The sequence below is a fragment of the Amphiprion ocellaris genome, chromosome 19 (genome assembly GCF_022539595.1).
Source record: "Amphiprion ocellaris isolate individual 3 ecotype Okinawa chromosome 19, ASM2253959v1, whole genome shotgun sequence".
Taxonomy (NCBI): domain Eukaryota; kingdom Metazoa; phylum Chordata; class Actinopteri; family Pomacentridae; genus Amphiprion; species Amphiprion ocellaris.
The window spans coordinates 14506193-14528065 of NC_072784.1; the positions used below are offsets into that span (position 1 = coordinate 14506193).

Consider the following 21873-nt stretch of genomic DNA (forward strand, 5'->3'; position numbering starts at 1 on the left):
CTTTAAACTAGCGAGGCACATTACTATAAAAATCTGCGACCTTGTGTGTGCGCCTGTGTGTTTGTGCGCGTCAAAGCAAGCCCTAATTGAATGGTTAGTCTAATTGAGCGGTATTTCCCAGTAAGTAGGACGGAAGGGCTCTGAATTCATTTGTTTTAAAAGAGGCTTCGGCATTCAAAGCACAGCAGCGGCGTGCGCTCTGCTTCACCGAGGGAAGCCTTCCTTTATCTGCGCGTGGTTTCGGTCTTTGTTTTGCTCTGAGAGGAGCACAGTGCTGCGCCAGCCATCTGATTCCAGCCAGGCTGCACCCATCCGCCGTGGCTCTAAGTGAAGGGCAAGACTTAAGACTTTCATCTCAAGCTGCCAGTCTGCGCTCACAACACACACACAAGGTCGCGCAGCACTTTCAAAAAAGCCAGTGCTGACTAAGAAAGGTCAAAGCTGTTTTTTTATGAGCACCTGCTTGCAGGATGTTTTCACTCTGAAACGCCACGATTGAGATTTACACCGTCACCTCTCGCTTTTTTGTTTGTGGTAAAGAGAAACCTCCTCATTATTTCTGTCTCATTTTTTGTTGTTGTTCCTTCGCTTCACGAGCAGTCTCATGGGATTGAAAATCTTATTGGGTGAAAAAAGAAACATAGAATGAAAAGGAACATGCAGCAGTTTGAGTTCAAAGCTTTGTCTCTCTGCTGTTTAAATCTCATTTCCTCTGGTTTCATCTCCTCATGCTCCATCCACATATATCATACGGGAGGTCTCAGGATCTGGCTTTTCTCGCTCAACCTGCACGTCGCCCCAACCTCCTGCCAAAGAAACCCTTCCACTCCGCTGCTTAATTAGTGTCTGATTGAAAGAGAGGTTCGGGACCTGAGAGAACTTGGCACAAAGTGTCGGACCAAGAGGGGAGGCAGCAAGAAATGACAGGAGGAGGAAAAAGTGAGAGGGTGATTCGATTGGAGGCAAAAGAGGCGACACCCAGACCTCCATGGCTCCAAGACCCAGACACGACTTAATTAATGCTTCCAGATAACGCCTGCATCTGATCCTCCTCAATTCCCAGCCCCCTTTTTCTTCTTTTGTGCTATTTGTATCTGATGAAAAACACTGGTGGCATTTTCGCTCAGTAAAACAATAAAATATTAATCACAAAAGTTGGGAGAAAAAGGCTGCGCTGATTTGCAATTTAAATTACCTGAGACTTCCTGGCAATTAATTATCGTCCATATGAGTGAGTGAGGGCGTATACGCAAATTTCTTACGCTCGTGTGTGTTTCTCCGTGCGTGTCACCATTCGGGCATTGTCTCACGGCGCAATTTACCAAGTACTTTTCTTGTATCCTGTCCCATAAAGAGCACCACGAACGCCAAGTAATCACAGGGAATCAATTTAAGAAAACATGACAACACTGGCAGCCCTGCTAACAGCGTCACAGCTTTCTAAATAGACCCAGATGACACTTAAACAGAATAAAGCCAAGGAGAGGCTCTTTTTTTCATTCTTTTCATGACAAAACATCAAGAGCAAAGTGGCAGGAGGAAAAGCAGCAATAACAACTCCAAGACGGAGGAGATGTGTGCTAATCATAGGACTCCCTCAGAAGAAAAGTCTTCAGACAGTTCATTTGTCATGGGAATCTGTTGATGACAGCGCGAATGGGAAGAATGACTAATAGGTGATAATGCACTCGATGTAGAGAAAATAAATATTGTCACATTACAGTGTGTGTGCCAGGCAAGAGATTTACAAAGACTGTGTTCCCCCCCTCCAAAGGCAATTAAAAGACAAAGGAAGGAGGTAATGGAGGTGCTGTGCTTCAGATAAGGGTTGAAGTATTTGTTGCAGCGACTTGGGTTCCATCAGCACTTCATAGGTGGGATAAAAAGTAGTGGAAATTATTCAAAGGATAAGAGTGCTTGAATACAGAACATCAGGCAAACGAGTTCAGACTCTGTATTCGTCCTAATCTCTTTTCCAGGAAATACAGCAACCTAAAGCACCAAACAACAGCTTATTATATTGCAGCCATGTACACAAAGGCTGTGTAGCGAATACTGCAATGTGGAGCTTAAATGCCCAGCCCTTGTTGAGATTCCACACTACAATTTCTGGAGGTTGCTGTCGTATTGAATTGCACTAAAGTATGGGGTGTATTTTCAAGTCTGAACAACAAGTGAGCAGCACAAGCGTCATAAATATAGTATTTATTGGCACTTATCCAATTGCGTTCGATTGTATAATTGTCCGTGAACGTGTCCGACTTGGTACAAAGAACAAATTAAAGTAAGCACCACTGTAATTCAGTATATGACGTCAACCAATCACTACTGTTGTTACAAGTCTGTTGATTACTTTTTTCCAATTAATCAATTCGATGCTTCATATATAGAATGTTAAAAATAATAAATAAATAAAAAATTAAAATACCCACTCCAAGTCAAACAATATGCTTATTTTGCAGAGCCAATACTAAGAAAAATACTGATAATCAGAAAAACGCTGAAAATCAGATCGAACACCTGACCAGACCAATAATCCGTCAATCCCTTATACCTGCATTTGAAAAATCTGAGAAGCTGAATATTCGAAATGTCTATCTGAAATTACAAATGTTTTTAGTTATATTATTACAGCAGACAAATATCAGAAAATTCTCTAATGTCACAACATGAAGGGTGATTTGCACATACCGAAGAAGATTATAGGTAAAGTCGACGATACTAATCTAATCCTAGCTCTCTGTTCTGTGTGTGCACTCAAAAAAATATGCTTTTCGTACACAGAATTTAAAGAAGGAAAAAAGAAGAAAATAAATAAATTGTATCCATTTATTCATTTATCTATTTACAATTTGTTGCATTATAACCTAACGCTTAGATCAAGATTAGGGTCAATTAAGATTGTTTTTAGTGCTCAGTATCTGCAAGAATGTAAGCTTAATCCTTCGTTTGTCGATGTACTGTAAATTGGAGTAATTTACTTAATATGCACAGCAATCATAATCAGTAATTTATTGTTTCTCATTATCACTCCAGCATACTTCTTAACAGTCATGCACTGATGCTGCTGGCAATGTTAGACGACAGTGGCTGCAAAAGCAGTTGATTTAAAACATATGCTATGGCTGGAGGTCATTAAGCCTCACAAAAGACTTTGTCATGGTGCCCTTTCAAAGACTAAACCCCCACAATGCTCTGTAATGACAACACGGAACTTCCTGCCACCTCTGGTCACTACAGTACTACCTAGTAAGCAGTTTGCAACCAGGTATTACAGCTAATCTCCAATACTTTAAGTGTGTATTATCTAGGAAAATGGGATCTGGTTTTGGCAGCTACTAAATATTAGATGACTCAGACTGGATTGAGGGCAAGAAACTTTAATGGGACGTCCCTAATTATAACTGTAGCTACTGCACAGAAAGCATTTTTGAGTTTTCTTTACTTCTAGCTATGGCTGTGCTGTTTTCATAGAGGTGCAGGACTTTATATTGCAGTGAAAAAGGAGCCCAAATGTGACAGAAAAGGCTAAAAACGACAGGACAGCCAGCAGAGAAGCAAGAAAGAACACAAATGTCGGCATGTACAGTGCAGTGAGTATGAGTAGAAAGATAGACAGGACGGACCGACTCCATCCCACCTCCCCGTCCCACACCTGCCTTCAGAGAGCTAAGCCAGCTGAGGAGAGTGAGACCTGGAGCCCATTTATATTCATTACAGACAGACAGTCTGCTCTCACTCTGCCAGTCCAGCCACCATCTCCCTCCATCTCTCTGTCACACACCTCAACACGCCGTGGAAGAGTCTGACAAACCAAAAGACAGATAGATCCAACCTCCTCTGCATAAACAAGAGCTAAGCGAGGTGATGCTGCATCTGCCTGTGGCGTCAGTCTGAGAGCCGGAGGCCGCCAGCTGTCCAGATACCAAGTAGACCGTTGCAGCCCCACTGTATACATCACAAACACACGTTCAACACTAAGTCAATACGTGATACTCTGCTCGTGGTGTAATAATGCTGTGATATTTATGCCATCTGTAAATTTTACATGGCGATAGTATACATTTCTGCACATATGCTTCCTCCATCTGCAAATTTGATAATGTGAACGGCTCACAATGCATATTTACACTTGAGGACGCATTTCTGATCATTTGTTTTTCCATCTGTCCTTGTGACAATCTGAACAGCGGCTGATGTCACTTGCACAGCCTTCCCAACCTGCACGTCTGTCAGTGAGGACAATGCATATTTAGCTAGATGATTTTCAATATGTTCAGCTGGTGAACTTGTTTTTGCTTCTCTTATGCAAAAACAAACACACTTACTGGTCCTTGTCAAACGTTTGTCAGCGTTTATGTTAACACTCAATATTGTTCCCACTGAACAGGATGCATCAACTGCAGAGACACTTGTGAAAACACAAGAAACAAAAAAAAATGCAATAAAAAAATTAAATGAAGACATGGTTTTGCTACTTTTACTGATATATTTCACTTTGACGCAGCATGAAAACATTCAAAGTAGTGCATTATAAATATTTTGTACATTCAGTTTCTCTATGTATACAAGAAACTGTGCAATACCAGTATTTCTACCCATGAAAGAATCTGTGCAGTACAGATAAAATCTGTGCATTGTCAGTATTTCTTATATCTGTACTCCTACTGCTGGGTAATATCATTGTTTTTCAATAAATGGATATGTGCAGTATTGTTATTTACCACATCCACAACAATCTGTGCAATATCTGATTTTACACATGTGGAAGAATCTGTACAATCTCAATACTACTTCTGTATATTTCTTGTATATTTCTTCTACAAGTTCCCCCGCTCTGGGATTAATAAAAGCACATCTTATCTTTTTTTAGCTTATCTTAATGCTTGGCTTGATGGTGGCACAGAAGAAAAGCCCAGTTTATACACACAGAACTGAAGGTGTTGGAATAGAAGAAACAAATGTTAGATTTTGGGGCGTTATGGATAAAACTGACTTTCCTTGGACTTCAAGTTAAAAAATATATACTTTATTGAGCCCTGTAGGGACATTTATTCTCTGTATGTAGACCATCTTAAGTATTAGCAGCAGTGGGCAGCCACTGTGCTGGTCCTGGGGATCAAGTCCAGCTTCTAGTCAGTGCTTTGGACGAGGGCACTTTGGAGAATTAAGTCCACAGAAACTGGAGAACATGCAAACGGTACATTAAAAGGTCCTGGCCGGAGTCCAAACCCGGACCTTGTTGCTAAGAAGTGGGAGAGCTAACTTGACTTGTTACCCACAGTAAATCGAAAAGGTTTCTCCTCCTTTCAGTAGCGAGTACGTTACAATACTTCAGTCTCACCTTGCTGGTTCAGATCTATACTGTCAGACTATGATCAACTGTCATTTCCATTAAGTCTCCGCTGCACTTCAAGCTTTAAGCTGAATACAAATGCGCTAATGATAAAATGTTAGACGCTCAGCAGATTAACATGCATGTCAAGTAGTGAGCTAATATAATTAAAATCACGCCATCACTTTCAGTCTTTTCACTGTCTGTAGGTACACTTTGCCTATCAATTATCTTAGAGGCCCCAGTGCAGTAACTGCTAATGCATAGCAGCACTTTGTTAAGATCAGACACCTTCTGTTAAGTTGACAGCTTCCAGACTGTATTCTCTTGGACCAACCAATGAACTTCAATAAGAAAATCTTCAACAAACAATTTGCTATTAGTTTACCAATTATGGAACCACTGCTGGATGGAAGGGCAAAGCATTGCTACTTATGCACTAATTTGTGAAATTTGTTTCATCATATATGATATTTTTAAACTACTATGATGACTGTAGCCACACAGAACCAGCTCTCTGTAATATAACACAAGTTCTTGGTAGGCCAGCAGCCAATACAACAGCTAACTGACTGATTCAGATCCAGTCAGGGACTTTTGTTGCCTGCCATACACAACTCTTTCCTCGTATCTGGTCCACTAACACTATCAAGTAAAGGCAAAATGCCAAAACAAGAAAACAATCTCTGTATCTTTGATATCCAAAAAAAAAAAAAGTATATCAAAAGAGTCCAGTCTCCAAGCCAAATGTTGGTGCTGTTTGTTTTCTGAAAAAAAAAACAATTCTGCTGATTTGTAGAAAGCAGTTAAAGCTGGTGGAGACGGTCATTTTTTTGGTGTCACTGTGCAAAGATTCCTTTCGAACCATTCAGCATATTATATTTCAAGAGGAAACTGGATGTCTAAACTTCTTCTTTTCCCTGCTTTTAGACTTGAAAAAATCTAGCATGACATGGAAACCTTTGGCCAATTACAGGTGTTCTATGATAAAGAGCCTTGTTCCTGTTGGCTGTACTATGAATGCAGATGTGGTTACATGTCTCTTTAGATGGTGGAAAGTTCAGTGATAGAAAATCGAAAAAATCCCAATGACAGTTGATCACAGTCGGACAGTATAGATCTGAACCAGCAAGGTGAGATTCAACTGGTCACTGTTATACTTCCTGATCCATGGCTCCTATCCATTATAGGGAGATCTCTGGTCTTAGGTGAGGTATGTTTACTGTAGTGTGGCTCATAGGTACTAACTACCCTTTACATTCTTAACCAAGTCTGCAGTGCCAAGCCTTTTCCAGGTCAGTGAGGACACAACATCTGTATATCTGCTATAATGAAGCTCAAGTGTAACTTCAATAAAGAAGATCTGTCTTCATTCCTCTCTATTCTCTTCATTATTTCCGTTTTCCCACGCTGTCAAAATCAACTTCACTCTCAATTTCAATGCCACTACCCTTTTTCACTGATCTATCTGGCTGCAGTCCCCAAGCCAATCAGTTTGTAGACTCTGTTCCTTAAATTCATTTGTAATTCTATCACTCCCAGTCTATTGATCGTGCATCCTTCCTCCTCCCCATCTCCACCTAATCCGGATGTCCCAGGTGTTTCAGCCAGTCTCCATCAGCCATCTGCCAACTTTCCTCCACCACCACCAGCATCTAGACTCCAGGGGGTCCAGTCCTCATCTCCTACATTCATCTGGGACCACGAAACATGATGTTACTCCTCATCCCAACACCAAAATACTTTCATCCAGCATTTTTCCACAACAAAACTTTTGTTCTCTACTGTTACATGATGTCACCTTATTAATCTGAAATTTGTTCCTCTCTACACACTTAAGGGCTGACGACACTAATATAATCACCGCTGTCCACTTTACCGGTTAATTTTTGACAAAGTTCAATTCTCAAGGAGGGACAGCAAAAAATTTGTAACATAATGTGACCAAACGGACAGATTCAATTGCTCAACCCAGGCTGAAAGTTGCTATTAGTTCAGCAGTCTGCTAACTGTAGCGAAAGTTTCACTGCCGCCGCCATGGCCAATTCAATTTCATAAATTTGGTCAAACTTGTGCTTTGTGCATGTACGAAGTGCCTGCATATCTGATGGTGGAAGGGCCTGAAGACAGACAGGGAACAGTTGTCAGAGGAAGTCTTATATATACTTTTAATTTTTTGCCTTTTCCAGATTTCTGCCTACCACAGCTTTAACTTTATCCCAGAAATCCTTCAGTTTGGCCATATGGCTGGGACTTCAGGCGACCAGGCCTGCTGCGAAATAGGAGGTGAAGAGTGACAGAATAGAGAGAGAGAAAGCCTTCTGGAATTCATTACAGCTACTCTCTACAACAGAAAATAAATTCATTATAGACAGAAAAAAAAAATCAAAAATCCATTTCACATGCAAGCACACTCACACACTTACACACACAAACGTGTCTCCATCTAAATTCCCTTTAACTTGCAAAATGAAAGGGAAACATCAAATACGCAGAGCCACCCACTACAGTCTCCCCGAGGGCAGCGCTTCCTGCTGGGAGGAGGAGAACAGGTGGCACGATGCTGAGACACCGCCACCAGGTGGACAGGGGGTGGAGCTGCGTGATTTGGCTGCAGCAGAAAAGGCTGCGGTCGCAGTAGGGATCCTGGAGTGTTCAGAGGGTCACCTTGTGCAACAACAGGCAGCGAGCAAAACAGTGAGGTACAGAGACGGACTGCAGAGTTTAGAGGGACACACTACAAACACTGAAAACATGCCAGAAAGCCGAGGTTAAGTGACAGAGCGTTGCTGATTTGAACGTATGTGTGACGCATTTCTGAACGTAAATCAAACGCCCACATGCTAGCTCACTTTTCCTCGGCTCAGTGTCAACCCCGTGCTCTTCTAACACCCCCACCATCCCCAGCACCATCCTCCTCCCTCCAGCTCTGGTGAGAAATCTGACTGAGGGTTAATGAAGCCTGTTCATTATGAGGTCAGATTCCATTAAACGCTTACAGGGAGCATGTGCAGATGCATGCAAGGGATGAGCAAGATTGATCAAGGGCAGGAGCTGACCCTTCATTTCTAGAAATCATGCACAGCTGGCTAGAGGTGCTCATCCTGTCAAATAAGCACATGCACATGGATCAAGAAGTAAAAGAAGTAATTCCAACTTTATGAGAGATTCAGGATTGCTGGCAGAAGAAGCAGCACAGAGGCATCTCTGAAATGAATGGCAAGAAAATCGAAGCTATATGAGCTGCTGCAGGTGAGACTGGCAGGCAAAATAGGCAGAGGGAAGGAGAGAGAGCTGCCTCTCAGACGTGAGAGAAAGAACAAGGCTAGATGTGGAGCATGTATGAAAACATGTCTGCTGTAAAACAGTGTCTGTCCATTTTGCCCGAGGCACTGCTGATAGCCCTGACACTCACTCGGAGTGAGAAAAAGAGAGTGAAAACAGGGATAAGCGAATGCCAGGAACAGTGGGCACACATGCATGACAGAGCCGAGCGCGAACTCGGCAGCGGGTTGGGAAGACGCTGGAGTGTGTCGGATCCAGGGCCGCAGGAGGTGTGATGGATTAAGAGGCACTGGCAGAGACAGAGGTCCTCCCTGAACCGTGGCGCAAACCCCAGCGAAACAACATCACCATCCCTCTCCATATCACTGATGGTCTCCCTCTCTCTCTGTATTGCCTCTGCCTCTTTCTCTCTCTCCTTTCTAAACCATCTCCTCAATTCCCCATTTTCTCTTCTCTTAAGCCCACTCAAGATTGCTATAAAACCAGGAAACCATGACAATGCCACAAACCTTCTTTAATGCCTTTGACCCTCATTCTGATCACATTTTCTGCTTTACAAAATATACTGTATACAACAGAAGTGAAAACACCCCTGTGCAATTCAAATGTAAAGTGCTTCAAAATTGCATCACCTCTCAGTAATTGCACTATTTTTAGGTTGACAAGAAGAATATTTGCTCTTATGAACACTCAAAAATAACTACTTTAGGGGAACTATGCTCTAAATGAGACCCAAAGCAGAAATTGCAACACACTGAATACACTTCTGATCACTGAAACTAAACTCGGTAAACTGATTTCCAATCAGTCTAATTGCCAGAACTTTCTAACAAACTGACTAGTGAACACCAGAATTTGCTCAACTTTGGACCAATGGACTGTGTTTATCTGAGTCTTGGCTCCACATTGAAAAGAATTGCCAGACGAACCGAAAAACCTGACTTTGGAAAGATGGAAAAGGATGCAAGAAGATCCGTGGCCAACTAAAAATCAGTAGAAACCTAAAGACAACAGCAATCACGAGGTTTAAAATGATCCATAGTACCACAAATCAGGGCTGCAGTGGTAAACCTCCTGAAATTACACCACAGACAGTGCACTAACTGCACTATCTAGCTCGGAAAAACAGATGGGCACTGGGTATATCTGTGGACATCAAAGTTTCTGTGACAGCTCAAACAGTGTGAAGGACAGTTTATAACATCTTCCTTTATGGCCAGTGCCCGAGAAAAACACCCTTTTTTGCTCTTCAGCACAAAACTGCAAGATAAAACTTTGCCAAAGGTCATGAAAAGAAGCTTGATAAAGAGTGGGAGCACAATGTTTGATCAGATGAGACCAAGATAAATTTGCTCAGCTCAGATGGGGTCCAGAAACTGACCAAGACTACCACAGTGAATACATAATCCCAACAGTGAAGCACGGAGGTGGGAGTGTGATGATATGGGGCTGCATGAACGCAAAATACGCTGAGAAGACAACATTTATAGGTGCGCCATGGATGTCTGTGGATGTACCAAAATACTGGTTGAAAAGAGTCTGCAGAAGCTTCAAGAAAAGAAGTATTCCAGCATGAGAAGGATTCAAAGCACACTGCCAAAATCACACAAGAATTTCTAAACAAGAATAAAGTAAAAACTATGACCTGGCAAAATATATCGCCGGACTTGAATCCACTAGAACACCTGCGGGGTGTTTGAAAAAGAAAGACAGAGCAACGCAACCCCTTCATCAAAGAGCAGCTGAGAAAAAATAGTCTCTGAAGAATGACAGAACATCTCAACAGAAATTTGGTATCCTCCATGCCGAGGAAGACTGAGTCCGTCATCAAAACTAAACCTTTGTTGCATTCAGTTTCTACTGTGGGGTCTGTATTTTTGATGTCGCAATTTTAAGCTGTTGGTTTTTCATTTTACATAAGAGTAAAATACTCTACTGTTCAACTTAGAAGTAATTAAGTTATTGCAAGATGATACAGTTTGAAACTGATTGACATTTGAGCGATATTGCATTTTGATTGTAGAATGAAACAATGATGTGTTTGCAGATGGATCACAAAAATATCATCAGATGTCATGGAAACGAGATGGCTTTGTTCCAATCAATGATGTTAATATCAAAACTGTACTTCCCAGAGTGATAGCAGTCACTTTACAGCGTTGCTATGGTCATACCAAAAATAAATCTAGCTTTTGATGCAGATAAGGTGAACAGTTTAATTATTGAAATAGTCGTACAGGAGGCAGTATAAAGGCAGGTGATGTAAAGTCTGTTGGTACGACAGAAATAAAGTCTCAGCTCTATTTGCTACACCATCATTCATCAGATAACATAATCAAAGACATACAGTGGCCTCAAGCATTCTTAGTCGAATGCACTCACAAACCTAAAAAGAAAAAGCTAATATTTACATCAACATTTGGCCATTCCCATTATCCCGTCTTCACTCATCCCATTTCTCCATCCTCTCTGATCTCCCGCAAATCTCTGCCTCACCCTCTTGTAGCACAGCAGACCAGCTGCTGTGTGACTCAGTGTGTAGAAAAGGTTCAAACCCAGATCCGAACACAAACAAAGGAGCAGCTCCCACACAGTTCACCTACACATTTAAACTACAGTCAAAATGTGGAAGAATCGGTCTCTGGAAAGTTCAGATATGAATGTTTCGCCACAGAGCTGTAATGTGTGAATGAAAATCTGACAAGCACCTGCTCTGCTGTATTTCATTACACACTATTTCTTTACCGCAATGAATTCCAGTCATGATAACATGCAAATCAATCTATTTACATAGTGCCAATATGTCCTCCCAGTGTTTTTCCCACACAGATAGAAACATCCAATATTGCATTTACAATCAGACCAACCTGCAGCTAAGATAAAAAAGACTAATTTGACGAATGCAATGTAGGATTGAACAATTTATCAATTTCAAATCGGTTGCAATGGGAAACAATGAGATTAGCAAACTGCAAAGGCTGCAGTTTAGGATATAAAAGGTGTTGCTATTAAGCAATTGATTCAATTTCATCTAATTTGTGCAGACTGATAGTATCAGGGGGTGCTAATGCTCATCCATTGATCAATGTACACTATGTGGTTCAGGCGGACATCCTGCGACTCAACTGACATGAGGCCAGTCTTATTATTTAATATCGAGCTACAGAAACTAAGCAATTTCTCAATTACTTGTCAAACATTAAATGTCAGCATTTTTTTTTAGAAAAAATGCCAAAATTCTCTGATTTAAACTCCTTAAATATGAATATTTCCTTGTTTCTTTGGCCCTCTATGACAGCAAACTGACTATCTTTCTTTTTTTGGAGCCTATCCCAGCTAACTCAGGTGAAGGCAGGGGACACCCTAGACAGGTCGCCAGTCTGTCACAGGGCTACATATACAGACAAACAAGCACTCTCACATTCACACCTACGGGCAATTTAGAATGATCAATTAACCTCAGCATATTTTTGGACTGTGGGAGGAAGCCGGAGTACCCGGAGAGAACCCACACATGCACAGGGAGAACATGCAAACTCCATGCAGAAAGATCCCGGGAAAGCCGGGACGCGAACCAGGGATCTTCTCGCTGCAAGGCGAAAGTGCTAACCACTACACCACTGTGCAGCCTGTTAAATTAATCAGTACTTTTTTATTCAAAAAAATTTTTAAAAATTCGCTGATATGAGCTTCTCAGGTGCATATTTTACTTTGGGTTCTTTCCTCCTCTATGATAATAAATTGAATATCTTTTTTTAAATTTAATTGACTATTCGATACATTGTCTATTATCAAACTGATCGGCAACCGTTTACAGGAAAAAAAACAAAGTCAAAATTCTCTGATTCCAGCACCTTAAATGTGATTATTTTTCTGCTTTCTTTCCTCCTCTATGACAGTCAACTGTCATAGAGGAGGAAAGAAAGCAGGAAGGAGGATGTTGTGGACATTTGAAGATGTCATATTGGGCTGTGGGAAACACTGTTGAACAGTTTCACATTTTCTGGCATTTTATGGACCAAACAAGTAATCAGTTAAGAAAAATCAGCAGATTAATCAACAATGGAAAGCACTGTTAGCTGTAGCCTTATGGCTACAAGTCATACATTTTTAGCACATCTAACACTGGTTTTAAATTATTGATTTTACAATTTCATGTCGTCCTCCTTGTGCGACAGTCATGCTTTTGATGGTGCCTCATGTGCTTCATCACATTTTAAATCCATTACACAGTGACTATGGAACTGAAGCTGTATTTAGCAAATCAAATTGCAATATGTGTCAGAAAAATCGCAATTAAGGTATTTTCCACAAATCATTTAGCCCTAATGCAGCAGCAGCAGTGCAGGTGGTGAGAGTGTTTAAAAACACAAGCATTGTAAATAAAGTCCTAAATCTAATACCAACCTGCAAAGAAATTCCAGACAGGAGTTGTAAGCCCAAAATCTAGTCTTTCACTCTTTGCTCATGTAATTTCTCCCTACTTGTCAATTGTCCCTCTAAATGCACAACACGAGTGACAAAATATACTAATACCTCTACCAGTGATAGACTGATATGGGTTTTTTCAGGGTCGATACCGATGCAGATTATTGGTAATCAAAAAAGGCCGGTAACTGATATTTGGAGCCAGTATGATGTAATGTTTTAGCAGCATGTTATAGCAGAGAATTTGTCATTCATAACTAGGTTTCTTCATGTAAAATAGAAATAGAACTGATTAAATTATCTCCTCTATTTATGTGAGATTAACTGAGATTGATCAATTTGTCCACTGCTGGTTGTCTCTGTTTTCTTAATCTTTCACTGTTTGATCACTTTTATTCCCTACTAAGCTCCATATCTTAAAGCATTATTAATTATTGTTTTCCAGATTTTGTTTCAGGTTAATCTGTGGATGCCTTCTTACTTAGCTGCTAGCCATTAGCATAGCCTTCGCCACTTTGAGAGAAGCTAATTTTCTGGTTTGTGGCAGCGACTTGTGTTTCTCGTTCAGTTTTTGCTTCTGGATGACAGAGAGAGAGAGGATGCTTCATCAGACCTGAAGTAACACATTTAATTTATTCGTAATGGGCCAATAAAAATACAACTATTGGCCATGATAACTGGCCAGATCGACAATTGGTCCATCCCTAACTTCTACATAAGCTCAGACATACAAGCATGAAGAGGAGAATGAGCCAAACCCTTTGTGGAAATCTGAGGCTTGAAAAAATAAAAAATTCTATACTCTGAGACAGACATCAAACCACAGAGGGCCCATGTAGCCAAGATAACAACACAGAAGTGCCCTCTAAATGACAAAATGATACTGGTTGCAGCGAGTCCTCAGCTTTCTCAGTGTCTTCTCCTCCAGCACTCACACCCACTGCAAAGTCTGTCTGACCATCAAGCAAAAAAAAAATCTCTGTTTTTCACAATGCATTTCTTCCTTTCTCTGAACTAAGCTGACAGAAAACAGTATTTGTGCACCAGCGTTTGCATTCACCCACCAAGGCAGAGCTTCTTTCACCTTCATCCATTTAACTATTCTGGATGTGCTCTTACGTATTACCCTCCCTGTTTATTTTCTGCCCTGCAGAGGCTCTCCGCATGAAGTTCCATTCTCATGAAGTGAGCTGAGCTTGAAGCAAAAGGGAGGAGGTGAACGGAGGGAGAGCGAACTGTTTTGTTACCGCACTCGGTGCAATGATGCAATTTATAATTAAAATGCAAATAGAGCGACAGGGAGTCTCTCTTCACCTTGTTTTCACTTTACTCCGACATTCTCAGGGGAGGCCCATCTCTGCCCCGGATCTATGTATCCAAGCCAGTAAATCAATTTTTATATGAAGCACTGAAATCAATTTGAGATTTAGGCTATACAAAAACTGAAGTACAAGCCGGTGCTTAAATGAGAGAAAACTTGAGATGCATGGACGGACACATCCAGCCTGTGGCTACGAAACATTTTTCTACTTTACTATGATGATGTGTGAAGGATTTTTAAAAGCTCCCATCCCTAAACTGAAGGCTAAAAGCAATTATTCTGCAACAAGAAAACACAGGCCTGTCTGACACATCCACCAACGGCCTGTCTCTGTTTTGACTATAGCTTATCACAAAAGGTGGCTCAAACATCCCCTAAGCTTCAATCTCAACAAACAACAAAGACAAACGCTGTGGAATGAATCATTTGGGGAAGTTTTATTTCAAAAGTGTGCCTGACAGAGGAAGCGGGAGGAAGTGGAGAGGAGGCCTTTTTTAGTGGTTGTCCTTCAGCGTGACTTTGTCATGTAACACATTTCCAGCTCAATTATCTGTATCCAGTGGATTTCAAACACATTTAGCAAGGACCAGAGAGCTTGGTAATTAGCAGGAGCCCTGGCTCATAAGGGGACCAAAAACAAAGCCTGCCTTCAGCTCTATCTTTATCCCCTTCGCTTGTCTAATCTCTTCTGATCCTTCTCTTTTCTCAGAGGGTGCTGGACATCATGTATGCTCCTAGTCAATATCTGTGTATACCAACAGGTTTCAGGCTTTTATGGACCAAAGAGTGAAGCAAAACGAGACGCCTGATCATTAACAACTGGCTTGTTTGATTAAGGGATGTTTAAAATAGCACATCACACAGACTTAATTAAATATCACCAAAGGAATATCACCTGTATTCTCAAAGAACATTGCCTATAGAGTAACTGCAGAAATGTCACAAGAACTGATACTTGATAAAGTACTGCAGCTGTTGTAGGTAGCCTACTGGAAGATTGATTTCAGCAGAATGCCATCAACAAGTGCACACTGTGATTTAACTGACACAAGCCCAATATGGTTATTTAACAGAAGAGTGGCTACAATTAATTATTCAATTAGTTGTCAGCTATTACAATAATTGCCAGCTACTTTGGTCGTTGATTGATTAATCAGTTTCACTCATTTTCTGAGGAAAAAAAAGGCCCAAATTCTGTAATTTAAATATATAGTGAGCGGCGGGAATTGATGGGACTCTGAAACATCCCCACAATTTAATCAATTGTTCCTTGTATGATTTCCGATGGATAAGTCCCGGTAAGTCCGCAGCGGTCGATTTGTAGTAGGATCGCAATCGTGTGATCGTCAGCAGGCAGCTACAGTGACACCACTATCTCGTAATGATACAGAAATCTTGAACACAGCTGTAGATCCAGAATATAAGCCGCATCACTGCCAAAATCTAATCGCTTGGTCCTTGTGTCATTTCTGACCTTCCATGAAAATTTCATCCAAATCCATGAATCCATGCTTGAGTAATGTTGCTAACAGACAATCATACGCCGATCGTCACATAACGAATAATAGAATATTATTATTATATTAGAATTTTTTTTTCATTTCTTTCCTCTGTGATAGAAAACTGAATATTTTTGGGTAGTGAACAAAGCAATACATTTAAAGGCATCACGTTGGAGAACTCTCATCGACAGCGCTGACACTTGAGAAAAAAACACCTCACATGTTGCAAAAATTAGACATATTTAGAGTTTGAGTCAACGATCAGGGATCAGTTACAGTCAATCAGAGGCCAGAATAGAAATAATGTCACATTTAGAACCAGTAGAGGAAACACCTCCAACTTATCTAACAAAGTCAAAGACAGACATCCAGATCTGTACATAGAATTCAAGCTAGAAAATTCACTTTATATAAAAAAACATGTCGTCACAAAGTTCACATCCTGAAATGTGACAGCTGCATCTATTGTAGCAATACTCCTCACACGACGTTCACAATGGCTCACCTAGCTTGCTTAGGCTAACATAGAAATAGCTCATAATGTGAGGTGGGTGCTGCTGATAACGTTATTATTGCCAACATTACCGCTCAGTCTGTCAACATATAGCGGTGTGTATTACCTCACTGCACCTCTGTGGTTTTCCTAATGGTCTTTTCACAACTCCTGCATGAGGAGGATGTTGAGCAGGACAGATGAACACACACAGAACCAACTATATCTGCAATTTTCCAAAGGTTCCGCAAATATGACAAAAAATCACATTAAATACCTGAGAAACAAACTGGATGAGTGAGTTTTAGAACACAGTACTGCTTGTTTTAAATACTTGAATGCTACATTCTACTCTTCTTGTAAAATTAAAATTTCAAATGTACATAACACCTTTTTCAGACATTGGATATGTAACATCACTGCTTCAAGAATCTGTTAAAGTGACGCATTCTATCATTCTGACATTAGTCATTTTTAAAGTTCCTCACAGCTTTTTTCAGATATGAATGGAGAGAGCTGCAGTGTGCAAGCGATATTTGTCATTCATGTGAGGTGAAATAGTACATCAACTGACAGAATATACAATAAGACGAATAGCAAAAGACTGAATACCTAATAGTTGAAGAAATGTTTGATTTCCTAAACAAAGAAAATTCCACAGTGTGACCTGCTGTTAAATCCTGATTCATCCTGTCTCCAAGTCAGGGATAAGTTATCATTCTAAGTAATACGTAAAGTTACATCTTGTCGTTGTCCTACATCAAAAATTGGAGATATTCTTATGGATCCTACTGCTGTCTGGTGCTGCAGGTATTTAATAAACTCAGAGGAAAAATTCCGACAAACAGCTGGAAGCAACAAACTAAACTTCAGCTTCTATTTGTCAAAACCTGGATTGCATTCATAATTTTTGAGTTTCAATAATCAGACCCATTCTGTCTTCATGACAGTTAAGTTTTACTTTTATGGACATTCCAGTCTCTAATAGAGGTGAAATTGTAGAGCAAAGTAATGAGAGTTTTATGATTCTGACAGTCAAACTGTGTCTTTTGCTCCCTGTGATATTTTTGGACTAATATTGGTGCTAAAATGTTAATGTGGCTGCATGTAGTTTATACTGTTGCCGTGTTCAAAGTGATACAGAAATATTACTGGGTCTGACCTAGTAAGACTAACGTCATAACTGTTATGAAAAAGAACACAGGGTGCTCATTTAGTCATGATGCAACACGATCAGATGGCGTCAGATTAACAGCAAGGACTGTATTTCTGAAGGGAGCTTTAGGCTATTTATTATTTGCATTCATTCTCTTTATTATATATCAGGCAGCTGCAGTAAAAATGCTAATATGATGGCATAAAACAGCTGATTGTTTATTACCTTTCGGCACAATATTGCTTCAAATAACAGTAGTCTTCTTAATTTGATTACTTGAAAACATCAGAGGTTTCTTAAAACAAAAGCCTTGATGTCGAAATATATTTATTTCACTGGTGAAGTTTTATTATCAAAGCTGCTATTGAGAATTTCAGTGACACTGGTGCTGAATATCAAGTTTCTGGAGCCATGACATCCATATATAGAAGGTCCAGGGAGCATGTCTGGGGAACGTGTCCAGATAAAGAAAGGCAAACCAAACTTCACCAGCCTCCTAACGTTGCACTGTGCAAACCACAAAGACTAATGAATCTTTGATGAGACATACAACCTTTGCTATTCATACAAAAGCTTGATAAAGTATTAATAACTACTGTGCAATATAGATTGATTCAGTGTTCAAAGTATTCCTCGACATTATTAAAATTCCAAACATAAAGGTTACGTCCGTGTCAGACTTTGGTCGTGCACCTCCTCCTGCTTTTCTTTTCCATTTTAATTACGGCTTGAAATACTGTTAGCTTACTTTGGCACAGGAATGTAACCTTAGGTAAAATTTCTTTGTGTGTGTCCCCAGATTCTCATAAGAGAATATCTCAGCAAGGGACAATTTCATCATCCCTTCACACTCCCTCTTCACTCTGGTGCTTTGTCCAGAATGACTCGCTTTACTTGCATCCAGCCTGAATTCCATGGCATGCATTTACTGTATGCGCTGTAAAGGCATACGAACCCCCTTGCAGAAGAAAGCGTAATGCAACAGAATCTGACAATGATGGCACAAAATAATGATGTATCTTTAGTGTCCAAAATTTAATAATAGTATGTGGAAAATAGAGGATGCATAAACAAGGGAGTAATCTCAGACACATTTTCCTCCCTCTTTTCTCAATTTCCTCCTCACTATTCCCTCCCTGCTTTCCAACAATTATAATGATGAACTGTGCCGGCAGCAGTACAAGTTACTGAATTTGTGAGATGTCATCTTAAACAGAGCTAGAGTGAGTCATGTGGGCAAGAGAAAAAAAAAGAGTAAAAGAACAATAGTGTGGATCCATTAAGGTCTGCTGTTTTCAGAGATGAAAAAAACTGGAATAAAGTAAGAATTTTGAAAATAAATCCTCAAATGCAGAATCTCGACTGGCAGTATGGCTCACATTCTAAGTGTCAGTGACCATTTAGCACTTTAGGATCCTTTCTTCTACACTTTGCACAATGTGCATTCTATCAAGAGGGCCAGAGTAGCAAGTCGGGAAAACCATCAATGAAGCAAATATCGATGAAAAGCAAACATCTTTGTGTTAAGGAGATGCGTCCCTAAAGTTGGTGTTTCCATTAGCATAAAGTGCTTCAGTCCCAAGTGGACACACACACACAATTTCTGTGAAGATCAGCCAATTAAGATCAACTGCTCATTTAACATGTAATACCGTCATATTGCGCTGCAAATGTGGGGATCAAGGGCAATCTAATGCCAGAGAGGGGGTCAAAACTGGCATTCTTCCACACAGCAGCTCATCTTTACCTCAGGGAACAATATTCCTGCTTCTTACCAGATGTCACATCTAATCTGCCTCTGGCTGAAGAAGTGAACAGTTGAGAGCATTCAGCAGTAATCGCTGAGGCAGGGAGCTGACGTAGAGGGTCATCATAAGCGACGTTCCCAGGTTAAGCGTTGTTGAGACGGTCCTCCCAGAAGAAATCTGTTCAATTGGTGCTCCAAAATCACTTATGTTTGATTATACACCTAAAAACTCATGTCTGTGTAACAAAGTTATCCATTTAGATGCTTTCTTTTTTACATGAAAAAACTAATCACTTCCTGCCTGAGAGTGGCTCAAATGAAACTCTACAACTTTGCTTCCTATAAAATGTGCTGATCTATGAAGTCCTCGCCGCACTGCAGTTCGAGCACATCAGCTTACCTACAACTCTGCTCAAACTCTGTAAAACTGCTCTTCGACTCTAGGATTGGTTCCTTAAATTTCTTACATGTGGAAGTCTGAATCCATATTTTTGAGACCGTCGTCAGGACACTGCAGCTTCAAGGCGGAATGCTCAGCAATGGTGTTTGCTGCTTATCTCACTAATGAAAAGGTAACAAAAATCCCCATGTGGACATGATAGCATGGTAAACACTGAATTTCCACTGAAGGCGCAGGGTTCTTGACTCCCTTTTTCACGGGTTGCACTGGTGCTACCAACCTTCTTGATTGGTCACACCAACATGTAACTACCCTTGTTTGGTACAACATGGTATTAAACCCTTGTATGCCGACGAATAATTGCCTTTCGATGCCCTAGGTTTCCCTGATGCAAAAGTTGACAGTGACTCAGAATTTGGGATCTTAAATACATTTAAATCTGGAAATATTTTTATTGTCCTACCTGCAAACTAGGAACAGGTTTAACACTTCAACATCTGAATATTGATAGACACTACAATTTACTGAGGTTCCCCGAATGCCTCACATGCAGGCTAAGATAGACACTAGTTGTGCACAGAGAAGCTTCTAGTCTCCACTCAGTGACTCCAGAGCAGCAATTTAGATAAGTGTGTGTCACCATAATTAGTTTGAAAAGATTAAAATGACACATTCCAATGTTAAATTACCAAGCAATTTGATCTACGCCGGCTGTGTTTTATGAGTGCAGAGAATTTTAAATCAGAATGAGAATCAAAATCAGTTTTATTGCCAAGGTTTTCACATATAAGGAATTTGATGTTGTGATTTAGAACATTACAGTAAATGCTGACAGTTTTACTGAAAGTTATAAAAAGACATCAAGTGTTGCAATAAATAAGGAGCAAGTCTCAAAAAAAACAGCAAATGCAGCAAATCCAAGAAATTGTAAGTTATAAAAAAAAGAAATATTTACAATGTGCAGAAATGTGCAAAAAGTGCATTTATTCCCTTCAGTATGTGAGTAAATGTCAATATCACAGTCATTCATGCTCATTGGATTAATAGTCACTTAATTTTGCCACATTGCATCATGTTATCCATTGTGATTGAATCCAGTAGTATTTCTTATTCACCGACTCCCACTTTCAGGAGTTCTAAGTCAGGACCTCCCCTCTCCACCAGCCTCTCTTTTATGTCTTTAACCCCTTGACACCTTTTGTCGCGAATTCGCAACATACCACTTTCATTCAGACTGCAGCCGAGATAGCGTATCCATTCCCCCAGGGCCAATGTGTGCATATTCAATACCTACCTCGGAACCTTTTGCAAGCACTGTTTTTTCGTAGGACCTGTCGGAGTGGGACCTAATTATTATATATCTGTGATTATATATCTGTTATGTGTAATAAATAAATTAACAATCTCCACTTATTTTAGCATGAGCTGGAAAGCAAAGACACACAAAAAATTTTTAAAGTAAAAAAGTTTTTTATTTAATTCTAAATAAATTCATTCGTTAAGGGGTTAACAATAATTAGCTTTAAACCGCTTCGTCTTGGAACATGCTAACACCTAAATGGATTGTTTCAGGTTAAGCAGAGAGACTGAGCTAGAGAAGAAGTGAAAGTACTACTTTCAACCACAGTTGGCAGTGCAGTAGCCGCCCATGCTGGCTGCAGGGGCATCATATGTGAAATTTTAACTCGCACATCCTCAATAGATGGTTGCATATACAACCACTTTGCTCGTAGTCTGGATCTCGGCAGAGGGATTATTTAGACAGAAGCCACGATGTTTCCATAATCTGCCAACTAACCATGTATTTTTACCCAAGTCATTTACATGCCTCAACTTAACCGTGGCATTGTCACATCATAAAACTGATTAGTTTTGTTTTTTCCAGCGAGGCAGTTTTGGAAGCCACAGACACATATATGATGCTGCCCTGCTAATAGGTGCATCACAACAGAAAATGCTTCTGTGTGTCACCTAAAGTGAACAAAGTGTCTCTTAGAAGTAAAAAACACACCATGAATTCACAGACTCAAAAGTCAGGCAAACTCCAAACTGATGTTTGAAGTGCTCCGAAATATAAAATGCAATTAGGTTTGTTTCCATGAGCTCTACTGAGGTGAATAAATTGGCTTCTTGAAACTCACAGGAAGAGTGTGAAGTCTTCAGAAATACATAAATCCAAGGCGAGCTGCGAGGCCAAATTCCACAA

General features: G+C 40.2%; 1 protein-coding gene across 3 annotated transcripts in view; it reads right to left on the minus strand.

The window, feature by feature from the left end:
- spop (speckle type BTB/POZ protein) overlaps positions 1-21873 on the minus strand; it is a 130453-nt gene that overhangs the window by 70122 nt on the left and 38458 nt on the right. Inside the window, exon 1 of one of the 3 annotated variants that reach the window (XM_023299498.3) lies at positions 460-897. The exons of the other annotated variants lie outside the window; for them this stretch is intronic. The gene's annotated coding sequence lies outside the window, so the exon portion shown is untranslated. Of the gene's footprint in view, positions 1-459; positions 898-21873 lie in introns of those variants that run through there. 3 annotated transcript variants of the gene reach the window in all.